The sequence below is a fragment of the Psammomys obesus genome, unplaced genomic scaffold, assembly GCF_907164565.1.
Source record: "Psammomys obesus unplaced genomic scaffold, mPsaObe1.curated_primary_1811, whole genome shotgun sequence".
In the NCBI taxonomy this organism is placed as follows: Eukaryota; Metazoa; Chordata; class Mammalia; order Rodentia; family Muridae; genus Psammomys; species Psammomys obesus.
Genome location: NW_026585644.1, coordinates 51,652,692 through 51,671,184, shown reverse-complemented (window position 1 = coordinate 51,671,184; position 18,493 = coordinate 51,652,692). Strand labels below are relative to the sequence as shown.

Here is an 18,493-nt window from a genome sequence, read left to right as displayed (position 1 = left end):
TTCTCATGGAAACTGCTTCTGAAAGGAGGGTAAGAGAAAACTGAGTGAAGGGGAAAATACTTTTCAACAATGCTAAAAGCAAAAGCCACTAAAATTAAACTAGAAAAAGTAGTATGGCAACTTCTCTAAATCTACTTTTCTCTCTCCCTAACTCACCCAGATACAGTTTGTAACCTTGAGTTTATATTCTCCATCTATGTAAATAATTTGTATACAGGATGGCATTCCTATACATTGTTTCAGCATGTCTCTAAAAACATGTGACAACCGTTGGTTTATTAGGGAAGTTAAAATGATGCAATGTTCGATAAGGTAAAACATGAAACACCTCTAACAAGTAAACAGCAAGCCAACTTGTTATTTTCTGTATAAAAACCATAAACCTGAGAGACAGACAGACTAACTTCCTGTATTCCTGCCTACCTGTACTGTTGAATCACTCCCTGATGTTCATGAGCATCTACTTTGAGCTTTCGTAATGTGTAAAACATTTTGGGTCTTGTGTCAAGGCACTAAGTGGGACTTTAGATAAAGTATCCTTGCTAAAAAGAAAGACAGCAGCCTGGATACTTCAGGACCCAGGAATGTGCAACGACTAAATGTGAATACGGCAAGTCTTTTCCTTTGATGAGTACCTTGAAGTCTACACAGCTGGTCACTCTTCTCAATAACATCCATCAAACTGCTGAATTATGTATGTGCATCACAGCATCACAGGCTTTTATCTCTTCTTTAACTGCTAAGTTTTGTTGAAGAACTCAACTTTTCACACTGAAGTTTAAAATTTAAATTCACACTTAGTTTAAAATTTGGAACTACTGAAAGAACACATGTATTTTTTGGCAATACGTGTTACTTTTGGTATCTGTGAAAAGATATGATTCAATTTTACTAGTCTAAGTAATAATCAAAACAGAAACTCAGGTGGTGTATGCTTCCTTTTGTCACAGCACTTAGGAAACTCGAAGCAGAATTTAGGATAGACCTACACAACAGAGCAAGATGTTGTCTTTAAACACACACCACTTAAATTCAAGTATTACTAGCTTTCCTGTGATAAATGAACACGTGTGCACATATTACAGAGAATAAAACAACCCAATGTTTAGATAATAATAAAAATCTTTACTAAAACTCATGAGCTTCGTAACAATCTTATCAATGGTTACTATCACTGGATTCTAATTTATATATGCAAACAGGGAGATTACATGACATGTGACTCACTACAAGTGCCACTGCAGAGCACACACTCACTCCTGTCCTCGTCTCTTCACATCCTTCCTTCACTACTTTGTCAGTGCAAAAGGCTGGGAAAAGTACTTGATGTCATCCATATACCCAAATAATGTTCCTCTCTCTACCTGATGTAAATTCAAACTGTTAATCCTGATCAAGTACTTATTGGTCATTTCTCTGCACACTTGCTACTACAACTCTTAACATCTGGACTGTCTTTCTCTCTGTGGTGGTTTGAGTAGGTATGACCCCCACCCCCAGACTCGTGTTTGAATGCTTGGCCGTAGGGAGTGGCATCATTAGGAAGTGTGAGCTTGTTGGAGGAAGTGTCATCACTGTAGAGGCTGAGCATATACATCCAGATCAACTCCTGGCTCCTCCAGCACCATGTTTGCCTACAGGCTGCCACATTTCCTGCCATGATGATAATGGATGAAAAACCTCTGAAACTGTAAACCAGGGCCAATTAAATGTTTGTCTTTATAAGAGTTGCCATGGTCATGATGTCTCTTCACAGCAATGGAAACCCTAAGATGAATGTTGGTACCAGGGACTGGGAAATTGCTGTAGTTGTAACCTGCTTAAATTCTATAGACCCTCTACTTTAGTTCTTAGCATAACTGTGGCTCCTCTGTTAACACCCGCTGTAGCCTGTAGCATATCAGAAAGCCATTTTGCCTCCAAGTCTCCATTTTGATCATAAGGTGAAATTGAGTTCAAGTTGTCATGTCTATGTGCCTGAGACCACGATACAATTCAACAGTTCAATACTTGCTGTTTAGAATAAAACAACAGATGATAAATGCATGTCCTGCTTGTTCCTCCATGCATCCTGCTATGTTCCTTATTCCCAGAAAGCTGGAAAGTCCAACAGCCTCCCTATCCTAAATCCCAGCCAATCAGCTTAAAATGCTACCTAGATACAATACATTTATGAAAAAATCAGATTATGTTCAGCTAGTCAAAATGATGCATTGCTGCCCCGTCTCGCTTCCTATACCTGGTTACCTGGTTGTTGGTTACAGCTTTCTATACATAAAACAAAACACAAAACAAAACAAAACAAAACAAAAAAACCTTGCCTTAGGGTATCATAATCTGGCTCCCGAGTCCAGATTATGGCCCTGACTGGTCAGTTTTTGTTCAGTGTTCAATAAACTTTAATCAGTCTGAGTCTGGTATCTGAGTGGCCAATCTTCAGCTATTCCTGAGCCCATGACACTGTGATAGGTCAGACCATGCTTTTGTTTGGAGGAATATGACTTTGAGACTTTGGATTAGGAAAGCAGTGGAATGCTTTAAGTGGGGTCTAATGGGCAATACTAGTAGAAACATGGAAGACAGTGGTGCTAAGGGTGAACTATGGGACATGTAGAAACTCTGGTTATTAATATCTACTATTAATACATATAATTATTGGAGCAGTTATTATTTATCCCATTTTCATATAAACAAAAAGACACAGATACCTGTTAGATTTGTAGTATGCCTTAAACTCTAGGGCTGGGCAGAAACTAACCCCTAAGCTATCTTTTACCTCCCAGCCCCACATTTGATGCCAACTGCTCTAATAACTCCTAACTCAGCTATTTCACATACAATATCCCATAAATACTTGTATATGTTTCTCATCTGGGCTGCTTTCCTCCATCACCAATCCTCTCCCTATTCCTCTTCCTCCAGTGATCCTCTAGACTCCAAGCCCAAGAACCTTCACTCTGCTTACCTCACTTCTGCCCAACCTAGGTGTGCAGGCAACTTTATTTAGCCAACCACGGATTATTTGAAGACAAAATTACATAGCATTACTTTGGTATTTGTGAAATACAAAATGTATGGTTCAAGGATTAAAGGGGCACCAGAAAATAGAATGGAACTAAATCCTGTGTTCCAAGAGATAAACAGATTAAAGATATTAAGTGGAATTAAGGGAATGGTAACCTAAGGACAAGATCCCACCCAGCTAAGCTTCTGTCTTGTGAAAAGGATGTTCCCTAAGGGACACTGCCACCTGTTTTAAATTTACAATGTGTTTGCAGTTCTATGACAGATAGTTACATCATGTTAGGTGCTATTATGACCTAGTTATTATTTTCATTTGGACATATGGAGATATGACTGCAAAGTTGACAAGGAGTAGGTTGTGATGGCTATTCTCAGTTGTCAACTTGACTATATCTGGAATGAACTAGAGTCCAGAAATGGCAGCACACCCGATTCAGATCTTGAAGCAAGTGGCCACACTAATAAAGTTCTATAGTATGCTCCAGGCAAGATGGTATACACCTTTAATCCTAGCATTTAGGAGACAGAATCATGCAGATCTCTGAGTTCAAGGCCAGCCTGGTCTACAAAGCAAGTTCCAGGACAGCCAAGGTTAGGCAATGAAGGAAAACACTGAAAACAGAGAGTTGGTAAAGATGTTAGGGAACAAGGGGGCATATTCCCGCTCAAACTATGTGGTTCTGGCTTTAGAATCAAGGATGGAATTTCCCTCCACAACTGAAGAAAGCAGCTGAGGACAGGAATCTACCTGGGGTGTCCCTGCATGGAGGCTGAGAGACTATTGTGTGAAGCTGTAAAGGTGAAGCCTGGATTGCCTTGGAGACCTCAAGAAGTTAGAGATGCCAGAGCAGTGGGATACCTGCCAAGAAAAGCTACTAACAAGGAGTGGAACCAGCCCAAAAGAAGTGTGTTTCAGTCAATACGGCTGAAAGGAGTTGGAGATCTGAAGAGTATTTTGACATCAGACATGGAGATGCAGAGTTTGGAGTTTGCCCAGCTGGTTTTCAGTCTTGCTTTCATCCAACAGTCCCTCAGTGTGCTCCCTCCCCTCATTCTGGAACGCTAAAGTATAACCCATGTCATGATATGTTGGAAGTGTGTGATCTGCTTTTTAATTTTGACTTTGAACTTCTAAGCACTGTTGACTGTGACTATGGGGACTTTTGAAGTTGGATTACATACATTTTGCATTATGTTATAGCTACAAGCCTATGGGGGACAGGGAGTGGAATGTGGTGGTTTAAATAGGTTGACCCCCATACATTTATGTATTTGAATGCTTGGCCAAAGGGAGGGGCACTATTAGGGGGTGTGGCCTTGTTTTCGAGGAAGTGTGTCACTGTGGAAGCAGGGATTTGAAGTTTTAAATGCTCAAGCTATTCCCAGTGTGAACAGCATAAAACAAATTTCATCTGCTGCCTTCAGATCAAGATGTAGAACTCTCAATTCCTTCTCCAGCAACATGGCTGCCTGTATGCACCATGCTTCCCACCATGACGATAATGGTCTAATAAACCTCTGCTACTGTAAGCCAGCCCCGATTAAATGTATGCCATGGTCAAAGTGTCTTTTCAAAGCAGTAAAACCTTAACTAAAACACTTGGCATCTTTCAAACCCCAGCCTAATAGTTGACCATGGTGGCACATACCTTCAGCACTCAAGTAGAGGCAAGATAGTGGTTAAAGGCCAGCCTGAGCTACATGAGAAACAGTGCTGTGCAGATGAGATGGCTCAGCAGGAAAGAGTGATGACTGCAAGCACACTGACCTGAGTTCAAATCTCTAGCTTTCATGTAAAAAAAGACTGGTATGGCCACACATGACTGTAACCTCATAACTGTGTGGGGCAGGAGAATCAATAAGATTCTCAGGCTACCAGCCTAGTCCCAGCATGATTCAAAATCATCCTAGTAAGGCAGAAAGTGACAGTACAAGATAACCTGAACTCTCTCTTGGCATGTAGAGACCACTACACTTGTGCTCATGTATCACAGAAGCCCAACAATGACAACTCCTCCTTTTAATTCCTACCCCAACTTCTTTTTCTGTTTTTCAAGACAGGCTTTCTTTGTGTAGTCCTGACTGCCCTGGAACTCCCTCTGTAGACCAGGCTTGTCTCGAACTCGGAGATCTGCCTGCATCTGCCTCCCAAATGCTGGGATTAAAGATGTACGCCACCACTGCCTGACCCCTATCCCAACTTCTATTAGAGACTTTTAATCTCTCCTCATGTATTTCTCTAGTAGTTGTTAGTGTATAAGTAGTTTTTAAAAAAGACACTGGATTATTTTATAAACATTAAAGTTCTATACCCCATAAGGCACATAATTCAGAGAAAGTCAAACAAATTGCTAATCAGAGAAAGAAAACTGAAAATAGACTCTACATCCCTAAGCATAATTCCTCAAGTATAACCTGCCTTTAACTTGCTATCAAGCTAGATGAGAAGCACAAAGGGAAAAGCATACCCAAATTATGTCACTCTAAGTTTTATTTCAATTAAACAAGGAATATATGAGTGTGTATATCATCTGACTTGTTAAGTAATCTTCACTTTATACAATTTAACCTCTTTGTTCTTCTGAATTTAAAAAGAACTCTCCATTGGACTGAAAACGAAGTACTTGAGAGTACATGCTGCTCTTCCCATTGGTTCCCAAACCCATGTCAAGTGGCTCACAAATACCCATGACTCCAGCTCCAGGACATTTGACCTACCTCTTCCAGCCTCTGCAGGAACCCACAGACATGCACACACATACACATGCACAAACATACATACACATATATTTTTTAATTAGAAGAATTCTAAAGCCAGGCAGTGGTGGCACGTACCTTTAATTCCATCACTCAGAAAGCAGTGACAGGCAGATCTCTGAGTTTAAAGAGCCTGGTATACATACTTTTAGGATAGCCAGGACTACACAGAGAAATCCTGTCTCAAAGAAAAAAGAACAATGAAAAACAAAAAACCCGAATACAAACAACAACAAAACAAAACCAAAAGAATTCTCCATTAGCTTTCTGATCTCCCTCCCACCCCTTGGTTTTTTGAGACAGGGCTTTTCTGTGTAGCCTTGGCTGCCCTGGACTCAATTTTGTAAACCATGCTGGCCTCAAACTCACAGAGATCCACCTGTCTCTGCCTCCCCAAGTGCTGGGATTACAGGCATGTGTCACCATGCTGGCATGGTTTTCTGATCATTTAAATTTCCAAACTATCTTTTATTTATCCTTAAGGATTTATCTCATTTCTAATTATGTCTGTGTGTGAGTATATATACTGATGTCAATAGAGGTCATAGGCATCAGATCTCTGGATGAAAGGTTATAGGCAGTATGTAGCTCAAAAAAGTTGCAAGTACACCTGAGCTAGGTGCTGGGAATCAAATTTGGGTTCTCGTCAAGAGCAGTAAGTCTTCTTCATCACCAAGCCATCTCTCAGCCCTCAGTTATTTACTTTAAGAGAGCATCTTACTATATTGTTCTAGCTGACTGGCCTCCAACTCTTAGACTTAAGTAGTCTTCCTTAAGTAGCCTCAGCATTTCAAATATCTAGGCGTATGTGCAAACATCTAAATCAAATCATCTCTAAATAAATAAACCAAAAGTTCCCTAAATACTAACCCAACAACATTGAGCTACTTAAATCCAATTATTTCTCTGTAAGTTTAGAATGCACCTAACTCTACACAATGAGGGCTAGCTATTCAGTAGTAATAAAAATTAGGGTAATCAAGGAAATATCTCCAACAAAAAATGATCCCAGGGTCACCTCTTGCTTCCAAAGAACCTTCCTTAAATGCTAGCTTAACTCAGAAGAAACAGAAAAACACATTTAGGCTTTCTGATATATAAATTACTGTAAAAAAAAAATTAGTGGTAATAACTTTAGGGGGAAAAAAAGGATTCACCAAGAATTTAGAACAAAATGATGTGATCATTCTAAAAGTTAAAATGGCCCTGGATATAATTATAATTAAAATGGATTATAGTAAGATAGCAGCACAGTATAACAAACTTGATTCTTCATAATCATAAAAAAAAAAAAAAAACAGCAACTAAGACTGAGGGTTAGTCGTGTGGCTCTGTGCAATACACTTGTTTCAACACTCAGCAACAAAAATACAACAAAAGCAGCTAGAAAGCAGACCACCAAACTCATTCACAGACTCAACAAAATCCAAGAAACAGTGGCCACAGCCTTACTTTCCACACGTCTAAGTGAGGAAGGGGTAAGAGAAACAACAAAGTTACCCAGGGGGCGGTGAACAGAAACAGACTAACCAGCAGGTGTTCCTTGGAACAATTTGTTAAAAGAAGCTGAAAAGGCTCCAATAGTACATAAATGCCATACACCCACAGTAAGGACTATGGGTTGCTCTAGTGTTAATTTTTTATTGATCCTTTGTGAATTTTTTACATCATGCACTCCGTTGCCATTCATCTTCCCGTTCTTTCATATCCACCCTTCTGCCCTCGAAACTCCCCCACCAAAAGAATATAAGACTGAAAGTCCTGCTGTGAGGATGTATTGTGTCATGGCGTGTCCCACAGTGTATCCTTTAGTTCAGACATCCTTATATGCAAACATTCACTGCAATGAGTCACTGGTCTGGTTCGAGGCCACTGGCTTCTGCTACACTATTAATACTGGGTCCTCACAGGGATTTGTCTTAGATATCCTGTTGTTGCCCTGTGTCATGGAGGCCCTGCAGCTTTGGATCTACAGGGCCTGCTACTTCACAAGCTCCATCAGTTCACATGGGGTAGACGTTGGGGTGGGCCAACTCACAGCCTGGATCTGGGCCTGGGTGGTTGGCTGAGTTGGTCAGCCCACCAGAAGCATGTTCCATCTTTCCCATCTCTCCATCACACATTTGCCTATTGAATGCTTGAGGGTTTTCAGGCCTTCCTGGGCCAGCAGGGTGAAGTGGACACCTGGATGCCTTTCTCTAGGCTGCCACGGGCCAGATTCTTACCGATCCTTGGAGCGCTCTTCCAGGACAGGGCCTATACTTAGTATATAGTATTGGAAATGGAAATAAAGCTGAGCAGAAGGTTAAGCAAAGAAATAGTACAGAGAGTAATTAATGACAGGAATAAGCTGCACATGGTGGTACACACCTATAATCCCACCACTAAAGAGGCAAAAAAACTGTGAGTTCCAGGCTAGCATGGGCTACAAAGTCAAGATGCTATATTAAAATATAAAAAAGAAGAGAAAAGACTGAGTTGCCAGCATGTGGGAGGCAGAGGCAGACAGATCTCTGAGGGTTTAATTACAGCCTGGTCTACTTGGGGATTTTCAGGCCAGCCAGGGCTACACAGTGAAACCCTGTTAAAAAAAAAAATAAGTACATGGAAATCTTAGAAGCCTACACATGTAACTTTCAATAATACATAAACAAAGCAGAGAAGAACTCCATGAACGAAGTAAAGGAACGTCCTAGAAATTTAGAAAAGCTTCATATTAAAAAAAATGGCTAAAATATTGATATAAATCTACATACATTTACAATTAAAAAGAGTAAAATGATATCCTCTTAGATAATAAAACATACTTGAAAAAACACTCTGAAAGCTGCTGTGGTGCAGCACCCCTTAAGTCCCAGTACTAGGGAGGCAATGACAGAAGGCTGGCTCAGAGTTCTGCAGCAGCTATGGCAAGAGGGAAGTCCGGTTAGGAAAACACAAAGAGGGGGCTGGAGAGATGGCTCAGTAGGTAAGAGCACTGACTGCTCTTCCAGAGGACCCAGGTTCAATTCCCAGCACCCACATGGAAGGTCACAACTGTCTGTAGCTCCAAAAGCTGACACCCTCACACACACACACATACAGGCTAAACAACAATGCACATAAAAGAAAATAAATTCTTAAACAAACAAAAACACCAGAGAGAAGGCTTGGTAGTTAAGAGTGCTGGCTGTTCCTACAGAGAACTGGGTTCAATTCCCAGGACCCATTGGTGGTTAACCATCTGAAACTCCAGTCTCAGGGACTCAATGCCCTCTTCTGGCTTCATGGGGCAATATACACCAAGTAAATAAGCAATTTCAAAATTAGCTTTAAAAAAAAAAAATTCATACAAGCCATAAACGAAAAATAGAAGAAAGGAATCAGAGAGACCAGAAGAGCTTAAAAATGAAGTGATAGAGTTCAAGAATACTAAATAAAAGGAAAAGGGGAAAAAATTCAAAAACTGAAAGTTCATGTTGAGACATTATAAAGAAAAGAAATGGACACATTAGATACAACCTTAGGAGACACTTAAAAAAAGGAAGTTAAAATCCAGGTTGGGGTGGAAAATGAGGAAGATAAAAGGGGAAGATCAGATGACACCAAAAAGAAATCAGGCTTAACTGCTGCTAGGGATACATATGTATATAGCTTTTCCAAAACCTGATTCTTTTTTTAAAACAGACATGTAATCCCAGCAACTAGGGAGGCCAAAACAGAAGGGTTCCAAGTGTAAACCTAAACTAAGCCACATAGCCAGGTTCTGACTTAAGCAAAATCCCCAAAGCCAGGATGTGCTAGAGATGGGATCTAGGTCCTTGTACATGCTAGGCCAGCGACATCCCCAGCCACTTGAAAAAGAAGGACACTGATTGGCTAAGACTGGAAGATTTCTTGCTGGCAAATTCTAGTCCCTACTTGGAAGGAGGTTATATGGGTGCTGGACTTAAAACAATTCATTGTTTCACTTTACAATACAAATAACAACATGCTTTTGAATAATCTTTCAAATAGTTTAACTAAATGAGAAGGTAAACAAAAAGACTGACTGTCCCACAGTATTTAATCATGTTTGGCATACACTGTGATGAGTTAAGTCTTTAGTATTGACTTGCTGTTGTTCCCCAAATATAACCCATTTTAAAAGTATCTGACCTTTATTCTTAGACAAAGTACAAATACTTACAATATGTAAAATGTATCTTTTTAGTTAAGAGATATTCTAGAACTGGCAAGTACATTTATTTTTAAGACATAAACAGTATAATCTCAAAAACCAATAATTCAACAACCATATACCAAGTGACTGTTACATTGAGATACTTCAATTTAGTTGAAGGAACACACAGATCACTGTAACAGAACAACATATTTAGTGAGTGCTCTGAGAAAGGCACAAAGCAGTATGGGTTCAGAAGGGTAAGTCACCTGCTCTACTGTATTAGCATTTCTCAGATTTCTCCAGTCCATTCTCACCAGTACTGACAGAAACCATCTTTGAAAGACCCAGGGCCCACTTTAAACACACTTCACAAAAGTAAAATTGTGGGGATCAGAAACTGAGGGGAAAGGGGTGAGTGGCGATGGAGCCCACACAGAATCCAGGGAATCAGACTCCAGAGACCAGACTCAAAGATCCAAATCTAACTTTATTTTCCAGTGTAACAGCCTTTAAATGACTGAAAGGCCAATTAGACCATCCCCTGATAGCCTCAATTAGACTATCCCGATAGTATCACTCAATCAGGTTGGTGCAACTATAAGGAAATGTGGGAAATGTGGGGGGAGCAAGGTCACCTTAGGAGACTTTCATAAAGAAGGGGGAAGCAGTCACCGCCTGCCCCAGCCTCAGATCAATCTGAGACTTCACTGGCATGATCGGAGCTCCTAGTAGATCAACACGGTGAGCAGTGGATCAGGACCTTTCCAGAAGTCTCAGGAGGCACTGATGCTTCTCACTCGCCATTCCCTATAGGCCTCCAAAAGGCTTACCTCAACATTCCCCACAGTACAATGCCAAGAAGGTTACTGAAATGACTCCATGGCCAAGTAAGCAATAAGTGAGTAAAGATGGGGCTTGCCCGTTTAAAATGAGAGCAGCTGCTTTCTTTTTGTCAGTTATTACACTGACACCAACACTATCACAGACATGGCAGACAATTATGTACGTTGATTCTAGCGCGCACACATATCTATTACAGGTATGTCTACCTGTAATAACAGCACTTGAAGAACAGAATTTTAAGGTCATCCTTCCCCGAATAGCTAGTGCATGGCCAGTCTGAGCTATGTGGCACCCTGCCTCAAAAAATACTGAGTCCGGAAAGGAGAAGTGTGGGTAAGCAGACAAACATTAGGATATAAATCACTGTAGCCAGGATAAAATGTATTCATTTTTATGTTCTAGAAAAAGCACAGTATTTAGTGAACAAACATTTAAAAAAATAATTATAGCAGGATATCATGCCAGGCAAAATAACAGTAAGATTTGGAGTCAAGCAAATCTACCAGCCACCAACTCACCTACACAGTCTGACAGATGACTGAACCTGCCCGGGTCCCAGGCAACAGCACCCATTATTTAACTCACAGTAACAAAGGAAGTAGTAGTATTTCTGCCAGTGTAGGCATCTGAATAACAGTTTCTCTATCAAGCATCCCTTACTGCTCCTGCTTGAAACAGATCAATATACAAACAACTCATTTAGACTGTAATACAGAGAACATGGATTTTTAACTATGACAGACTTGTGTTCAAATACCCAGCCAGAACTATATTTACCTAATTTCTCATTATTTATTTTTATATATACAAAAATACAATATTCCCTGCAGGGTCATTGCTGAGAATTATGCTCATGTGTCTAGTAGCATAATACCATGATAGGACACAATAGAAAATAAGAGGTAGCAATTATTGATATGACTATTAATGTTCAATCAGCACAAAAGAAAGGAGAATTTCATACTGGAAAGATAGCTCAGCAGTAAAAAGCTCTTATTACTCTTCCAGAGAATATGTTCAATTCCCAACACCCATGTTAGGTGGCTATGAGACACCTTGTAAATCCAGATCCAGAGAATCTGTACTCTGATGGGGGAGGAGGAGAGGCCTTAATCATTTAGTTTAACTTTTAAAGATGAAGATGTTGGGCAAAGCCACAATATTGCAAAATCTTAATTTAAAAGAAATCTCTTCCTATTTTTCTTTGTAATTCTTCTTTTAAGATAAATCACAGAGGTATGTTTTTATCAGTTTCCTAAGTTGCTTACCTCTAAGTTTATGTATAAAATTCAAAATAACTATATTAGCCACTCATGGTAATACACACCTTTAATCCTAGCACTTAGGAGCAAAGGCAGATGGATCTCTGTGAGTTCCATGTAGCTGGGGCTACATAATAAGATTCTTGGTCTCAAAAACAAAACAACAAAAATCTCTATTAGCATCATACCACTGCAAAATCTACTATTAAATTCTGTTCAGTGAATCCACAACTTAAAGAGTATTTATATTCTTTAGAAAAAATTTCAATGCTGGATGTGATGCTATATACCTGGGATCCCAAGATTCAGAAGGCTGAAGCAGGAGAATCAGTGATTTGATAACCAGTCTGGGCTAAATATAAATGAGGCCAATCTGGATATACAGCAAGATCTTGTCTAAAACAATAAAAGGGCCATCAAGATGGCTCATCAAGGGAAAGCACCTACCATTTCCTGATTCTTGAAAACCAACTTCCACAAGGCATCTTCACCTTTACCTGTGCATGTGCCCCTGTTCTTTCCCTAATGTGTTTTACTACACATATATTTTCACACAACAATTTCAAACAAATAAAACAGGCTTCTAAGTGCCAAATAAACTAAATGGACATTATCAGAAAATAACTATCAGAAAGGCAAAGAACTGGAGAGATGGTTCAGTGGTTAAGAGCAACTGTTAATCCTGCAGAGGAACAGGGGTCAATTTTCAGAATCCCCACTTAGCAGCTCACAAGTACCTTGAACTCCAGCTGCAGGTGTTCCAACACCCTCTTCTGGCCTCCTCAGACATTTGGACACACATGTTCTGCATACATACATTCAGGCACACACATACATATAAAAAAATTTTAAAGAAAATTCTTGTTTTCTTAACACCTGAAAACTCTCATCTGGCATGGTGGCACACACCTGTAATCCCAGGACTCAGGATATAGAGGCAGGAGGATCAGGAGCTCAAAGCCAGCCTCAGCTACACAAAAGCCTGTGTATCACAGACACAGATACACACAGACACCCAGACGTATACATACTAAGCTATGAAGATAGTTGACAACAACAATTAAATTATTCTGGCAACTTATCAGAATATAACTCCCTGGGAAGAACGAAAATCTATGTTGATAGCAAAAGGACAGTTTTTTTGTTTTGTTTTGTTTGGCACATACACTAAACTTGTATGACAGCAGCTTACAAATAAAAAGCTTTACTTAGACTTTTAGGGCTTTGGTAACTTTGTAGTTATAAATGCTAATGAAATCAAAACCCACATTAAGGCAATAAATCCTACTTTATGATTAAAGCAGGCATACCGCCTAGGGTATAAAAATATATCTCTTGCTAACAACTCAAGTCTTAGCAGCTAAGTACAGTAGTTGCTCAAAAGTATTTGTCACTAAAAAGAAAAATAAAATTAAAAAAAAAAAAGTATTTGTCCAGGTTTGTTTGTTTGTTGTTTTATGTAACAGAAAATTAGGCTGAGGGAAAAAAAAAAAAAAAAAAAAAAAAACACCAAAATTGGGTCAAAGCCTGTGAGCATGGGCTATACTTAGTACTTTGCTTCCAAAGTAGATCTGGTATGAAGAGGTGGGTAAGATATGTAAAATCTGGCAAGCAAAGATCATGACCAAAGATGGCTATCTGGTATATGGTATGCTGGCAGGTACCCTTAATATGCTAGGAAGGTACTTTACCGTTATCTTCCTCCCTAAATCTGCAAGCCAAGTCTCTGTAAGTCTCAAATGAGGGAGTCTATACGATTTCTGATTAAGTTTTAAACCTCTCACATCAAAGAGAAGTCTGAAACATTGTAGTTACAGAATAAAAGGGGACATTAGAGAAAAATCAGGGAAATCTGAATGACATGTCTAATTAACAGTAATATGGGAATCTTGTTTTCTTAATTGTGAAAAGGTACCAGAGTAAGAAAGAAGTTAATCAGAGAAACTGGGAGAGGTTTTGCATGTTTTCTGCAAATGCAAAACTACTCTAAAACAGTTTGCGTAAATAAAAACTAAAAGAGCATAAATGTTCCTTTGGTAGCGGTGGCAAGTCAGAAACAGTATCCTGCTGTAGTAGAACTAAAAGTATCAGTAAAGTAGTATCAAAGGCATGATACAAGTCTACAGTATTTATTACAACCCTCCCCTCCGTGTCACCCAACAAATGACACTGCATTCTAGTTTCCCCAGCAACACTCTTAGTTCTCAACACTTCAACCTCATGAAAATTCATGCCACTGTCACCTCTGCACGACCCCCACCTCTAGGGGCCATTCCTACAGGCCATGCACACCCTGACATCACCCACTCACCTACATTCAGCTGACTAACTTGACCAGCTTCCTGACAATAAATACCCTCCCTAACTTCATTCCATCATTTTTTTTTTCTTCAAGAGTGCTCTTTCCAGTTCCTCGAATTTCCTCTGAGTGCTGGACCACACTGAAGTCAAATGACTCTTCCCCAAAAGAGGATTTCATATCATTCTCCAACTCAATTCTGCAGGAAATGAGACCATATTTAAATCCAGAAAGTAGTTCTTCTTTTCCCCCCTTTACTTATAAAAACAAATCCTTCTATTCAACTTCATACCTCATACCACAAACCCTACTTTTTTCTTTATTCAGACTAGGCAGAGAGCATATATCTAAAATAAGGCTTGGGGTTGGGGATTTAGCTTAGGGGTAGGCAAGCGCAAGGCCCTGGGTTCGGTCCTCAGCTCTTGGAAAAAAAAAAAAGACAAAATAAAATAAGGCTCTACTAAGGGTTAGAGACATAAATTCTAATTAGGGTCATAAAACCTAAAAGATCATAAAATATGAAGGAATTCCTCTTGTTCACCATTCACTTTTCTTATAATAGCTTAGCACATAAGTAAGTATTCAGTATTTTTTAATTTAGTGTTAAATCCAAAAGGCAATAGAGAATGCTACAGCCTGAAAGAATTATATGCTGCTATAGAAGGAAAAGATTTGAAAGTAAAGATGGGTCTATGATTCCAAGGCACACAGAACAATCAGTATTTCAGCCAGGTCTTAAGCTAGAGTGTCCAGATGTATTTCCAACAGATAAACAATTATTGTCAACATAAATATAATTATAGTACCCTGCTGAAGTGTAAATAATTAACAGTTTCTGTAGGACAGTGGAAGATTAAGACAGAAGAAGACTGGAACCAAAGTGTGAAAGTTAAGGAGGAAAAAAGTCTCATGTTTCCTTGATTTAAAAAAAAAATAGGTCAGACAGTAGTGACAAATGACTTTAATCCCTTTAATCCCAGCACTCAGGTGGCAGAGTCAGGTGGATCTCTGATCTGCGAGGCCAGCCTGGTCTTCAGGGAGAGTTCCAGGACAGCCAGTTCTACATACAGAGACCCTGTCTCAAAAATAAAACAAAACAAAACCAAAAAAGAATAAGAAGAAAGCAAAAGGGGACACATTTGAGTGACATTACCTACAGGAAGAGTGTGGAAGAAGCATGGAATGTTCCTTTAGAAAGCAATAAGTATCTATTCCCAAGACGCCTCTTCTACCTTCCCCAGCCTTCCAGCTTCCCTTTCCATTCACCCTCACATAACTCCTCCCTTCATCACAGTTTAACATACCTCACTTGTGTTTAACCTGAACACAACCTAAAGCCCTGAGCCCTTAAATCTATTTTTGGAAGGCCATTTTGCATTTACATAAAACCCAGTCATTAAATTAAATTACACAATCTAAATCAAGAACAACAAAAAACAAACAATAAAAAAATACCATTCTTGGTTTTAAAAAGGAGAATGAGAGAGGACATGAACGTGGGCAGGTAGTGAGATGTGGGTGGATCTGGAGGATTCACTGTATAAAATTCTTAAAGAATAAATGCTATTTTAAAAATAACCATTCTTTTGAGTTGTTGAAACAAACAGCAACAAAACATAAACAAGCCAAACTGTGGTGGTATACACCTCTTGGGAGACAGAAGGAGATGGATCAGGAATTTAAAGTCTTCCTTATCTACACCCAAGGCTAGCACTGGCTATATAAGATTCCGTCTTCAACAATCCAAGCAGTACCACCTGCAAGCCACCTATGGTGGTGCACACTACAATTCCAGCCTGATCTACACAGCAAGTTCCACGCCAGCCAGGGCTACATAGTGAGATCTTGTCTCAGGACCGCCACTCCTTCAAAACCAGCCAGGACTATATAAGTGAGAGGCTTCTCAAAACACACACACACACACACACACACACACACACACACACCCCGACACCGGACCACTTCCAGTTTGAGTAGCACTTTTAAGTTTCATTTTGCTATTAGATCTCATCACGCTTTGTCTTCAGTGTTCTGGCTTTACATAATGTCTCCTCTCTTCTCCAGTTCATTTACTTTTCTTTCTCAACTAAGCACTGCTCAGTGGTCAGTACAGTCAGTTTTCAATTCTATTCTCTTTCTACAGAAAATACCTTCACTAACTTCACTTCGAAATCATAACTGAATAACCATAATTCTAGTAAACAGAGTTCAGGAGTGATTTCTCTCCACAATTCTTTACAAACCCAGGGTGTTTCCTCCCTATGGCTTACCAACCAACTAAAACTATGGATAGCAAAAATATACTACAGAAACAAATCAAATTTTACAAAGCAATCAAAAAATGATACACTGGTAATCTAGGAGCGTACACTCTAAAACTTTACTCTTGAAAGGTTTATTTTTTAACTTTAATAATTTTCCCGTTCACTTTTATATAGTATAGTGATTGTCCACTTAAGACTAATTCTATTCAAATTTGACAGCATACAAATCAGAATACTATTTATCCCTAAAAAAAATATTTTCATTGCTAATTTCTGCAAAGGGGAAAAAATGATTTTTATATAAACCCCAAACAACAGAAGAATGTGATCATTTCAGATTCATCAGAAGCGCTCGTTAATGGTTTTGAAATTCAACGATTTTTTTAAGACACCGTTCTACAGAATCCTGATCACTCTTCGATGACACCTAACACTGCTGCAATTTTCAGAGGAATCATCAAAGTTGCAGAGAACGGCAAACATGGCAACACACACCTTACCAGAAATGCAAAGGAAAGCCATCAGACGAGAAAGGCGAAACAGCTACACACGATCGCTTCAGCTTTTTCCACTTCCCCATATCAGCGCACAAGTCTGTAGCAGAACCCAAGACTATGCAATTACAAAGCCCCTGCTCCGAGAGAAGCCTCAAGCTCTCTGGCCACTAGAGCACTCTATTGCACCCAGCCGGCCACGTGGCTGTCACAATCAGAAGACAGGAGAAAGAGCACCAACTAACCTGGAAATAAATTAACCGCTCACATCAGAGTTGCGAGTAGAAAAACAAAACAACTCTGTCATCTCTCTGCTCTTACGCTTCCCCACACAGACACACACGCCGCGCGCACCACCCGTAAGGTTTGAAAAGGAGGGCTTTAAAGCAGAAACCAAGTGCAGAAGACCTCAGGACTACGGTTTCCCGAGGAAATTGCTGCCCCAGCACGCGTGAGCTGCGGTGGGAGCAGAGGCATTTTGCAAGACGGCGACCGGGGGCGGAGTCTGGAGTGAGCCCGAGCACCTCGCACATGGACTACCTCCCCGTACTTCCACCGGCCGCGGGCCACGGCGCTGGCCGGCTCCCGAGCCCAAGGCCGCCGGCCAGCGCGCCCCTCTCCCGACGGGGCGAGGGCCGGGGGACAGGGGTGACCTCAGCCCCGAGGAGATGGCGAACAGGAAGTGCCCACATTGCAACGCTCCAACAGTCCAGGTCCCAAGCCGGGCAGCCAGCTGGCCGGCCTCGGGGGCGCCGGCCGGAGGAGCCGCGAGGGCGAGCCGGGTCGGCCGCCGCACATCCGGGCCCCGCGCCCGAAGTTCACGCGGGGCGCGCGCGGCGCCTCCTGGGCGCTACTTCTCCGGGCTCGGCCATCCCGCCCGGGCCGGACCGGGGCTCCACGCCGCGCGCGTCCCGCGCCGAGCCGAGCCGGGACGGCGACGTGGCGCGGGCTCCCCGGGCGCTCGGAGCAACTCCCCGGCCGCAGCTCTCCGCCGAGCCCGCCCGGCCGTCCCGTGGGCTTGCCCACGGTGGCTCGGGCCGCGCGACGCCCCCTCCGGACGGTCATTACCTCCGGAGAAACTCCTAACTCTTCCCGGGGCCGCGCTCGCCTCAGTTCCACACCCCCGGGAGCCCACGCTCCGCCCGGGCCGCGCGCCCGGCGCCAATTCTTCACGGGACAAAAATGTCCCGGCGCGTCACGGGACGGCCGCCTCCGCGCCCCACGCCCAGCGCCGGCCGCACGCGCTGCCTCCGCGCCGCCCGGCCCCGGGACTCACCGTCAGCTCCACCGCCGCTGAGGGAGGGCGAGGGCCGGGCCGCACACAATATGGCAGAGCACCGCGGCTGCTCCCGCGGCCCCCAGCAGCCGCCTCCGGGACACCCAGCCGCGAGCAGGCAGCGGCAGCT

At 41.5% G+C, this 18,493-nt stretch overlaps 1 protein-coding gene across 2 annotated transcripts in view; it reads right to left on the bottom strand.

Annotated features, from left to right (window-relative positions):
- Foxn2 (forkhead box N2) overlaps positions 1-18,493 on the bottom strand; it is a 56,255-nt gene extending 37,762 nt beyond the window's left edge. For both annotated transcript variants that reach the window (XM_055619566.1, XM_055619561.1), the window contains exon 1: positions 18,364-18,493. The gene's annotated coding sequence lies outside the window, so the exon portion shown is untranslated. The remainder of the gene's footprint in view (positions 1-18,363) is intronic.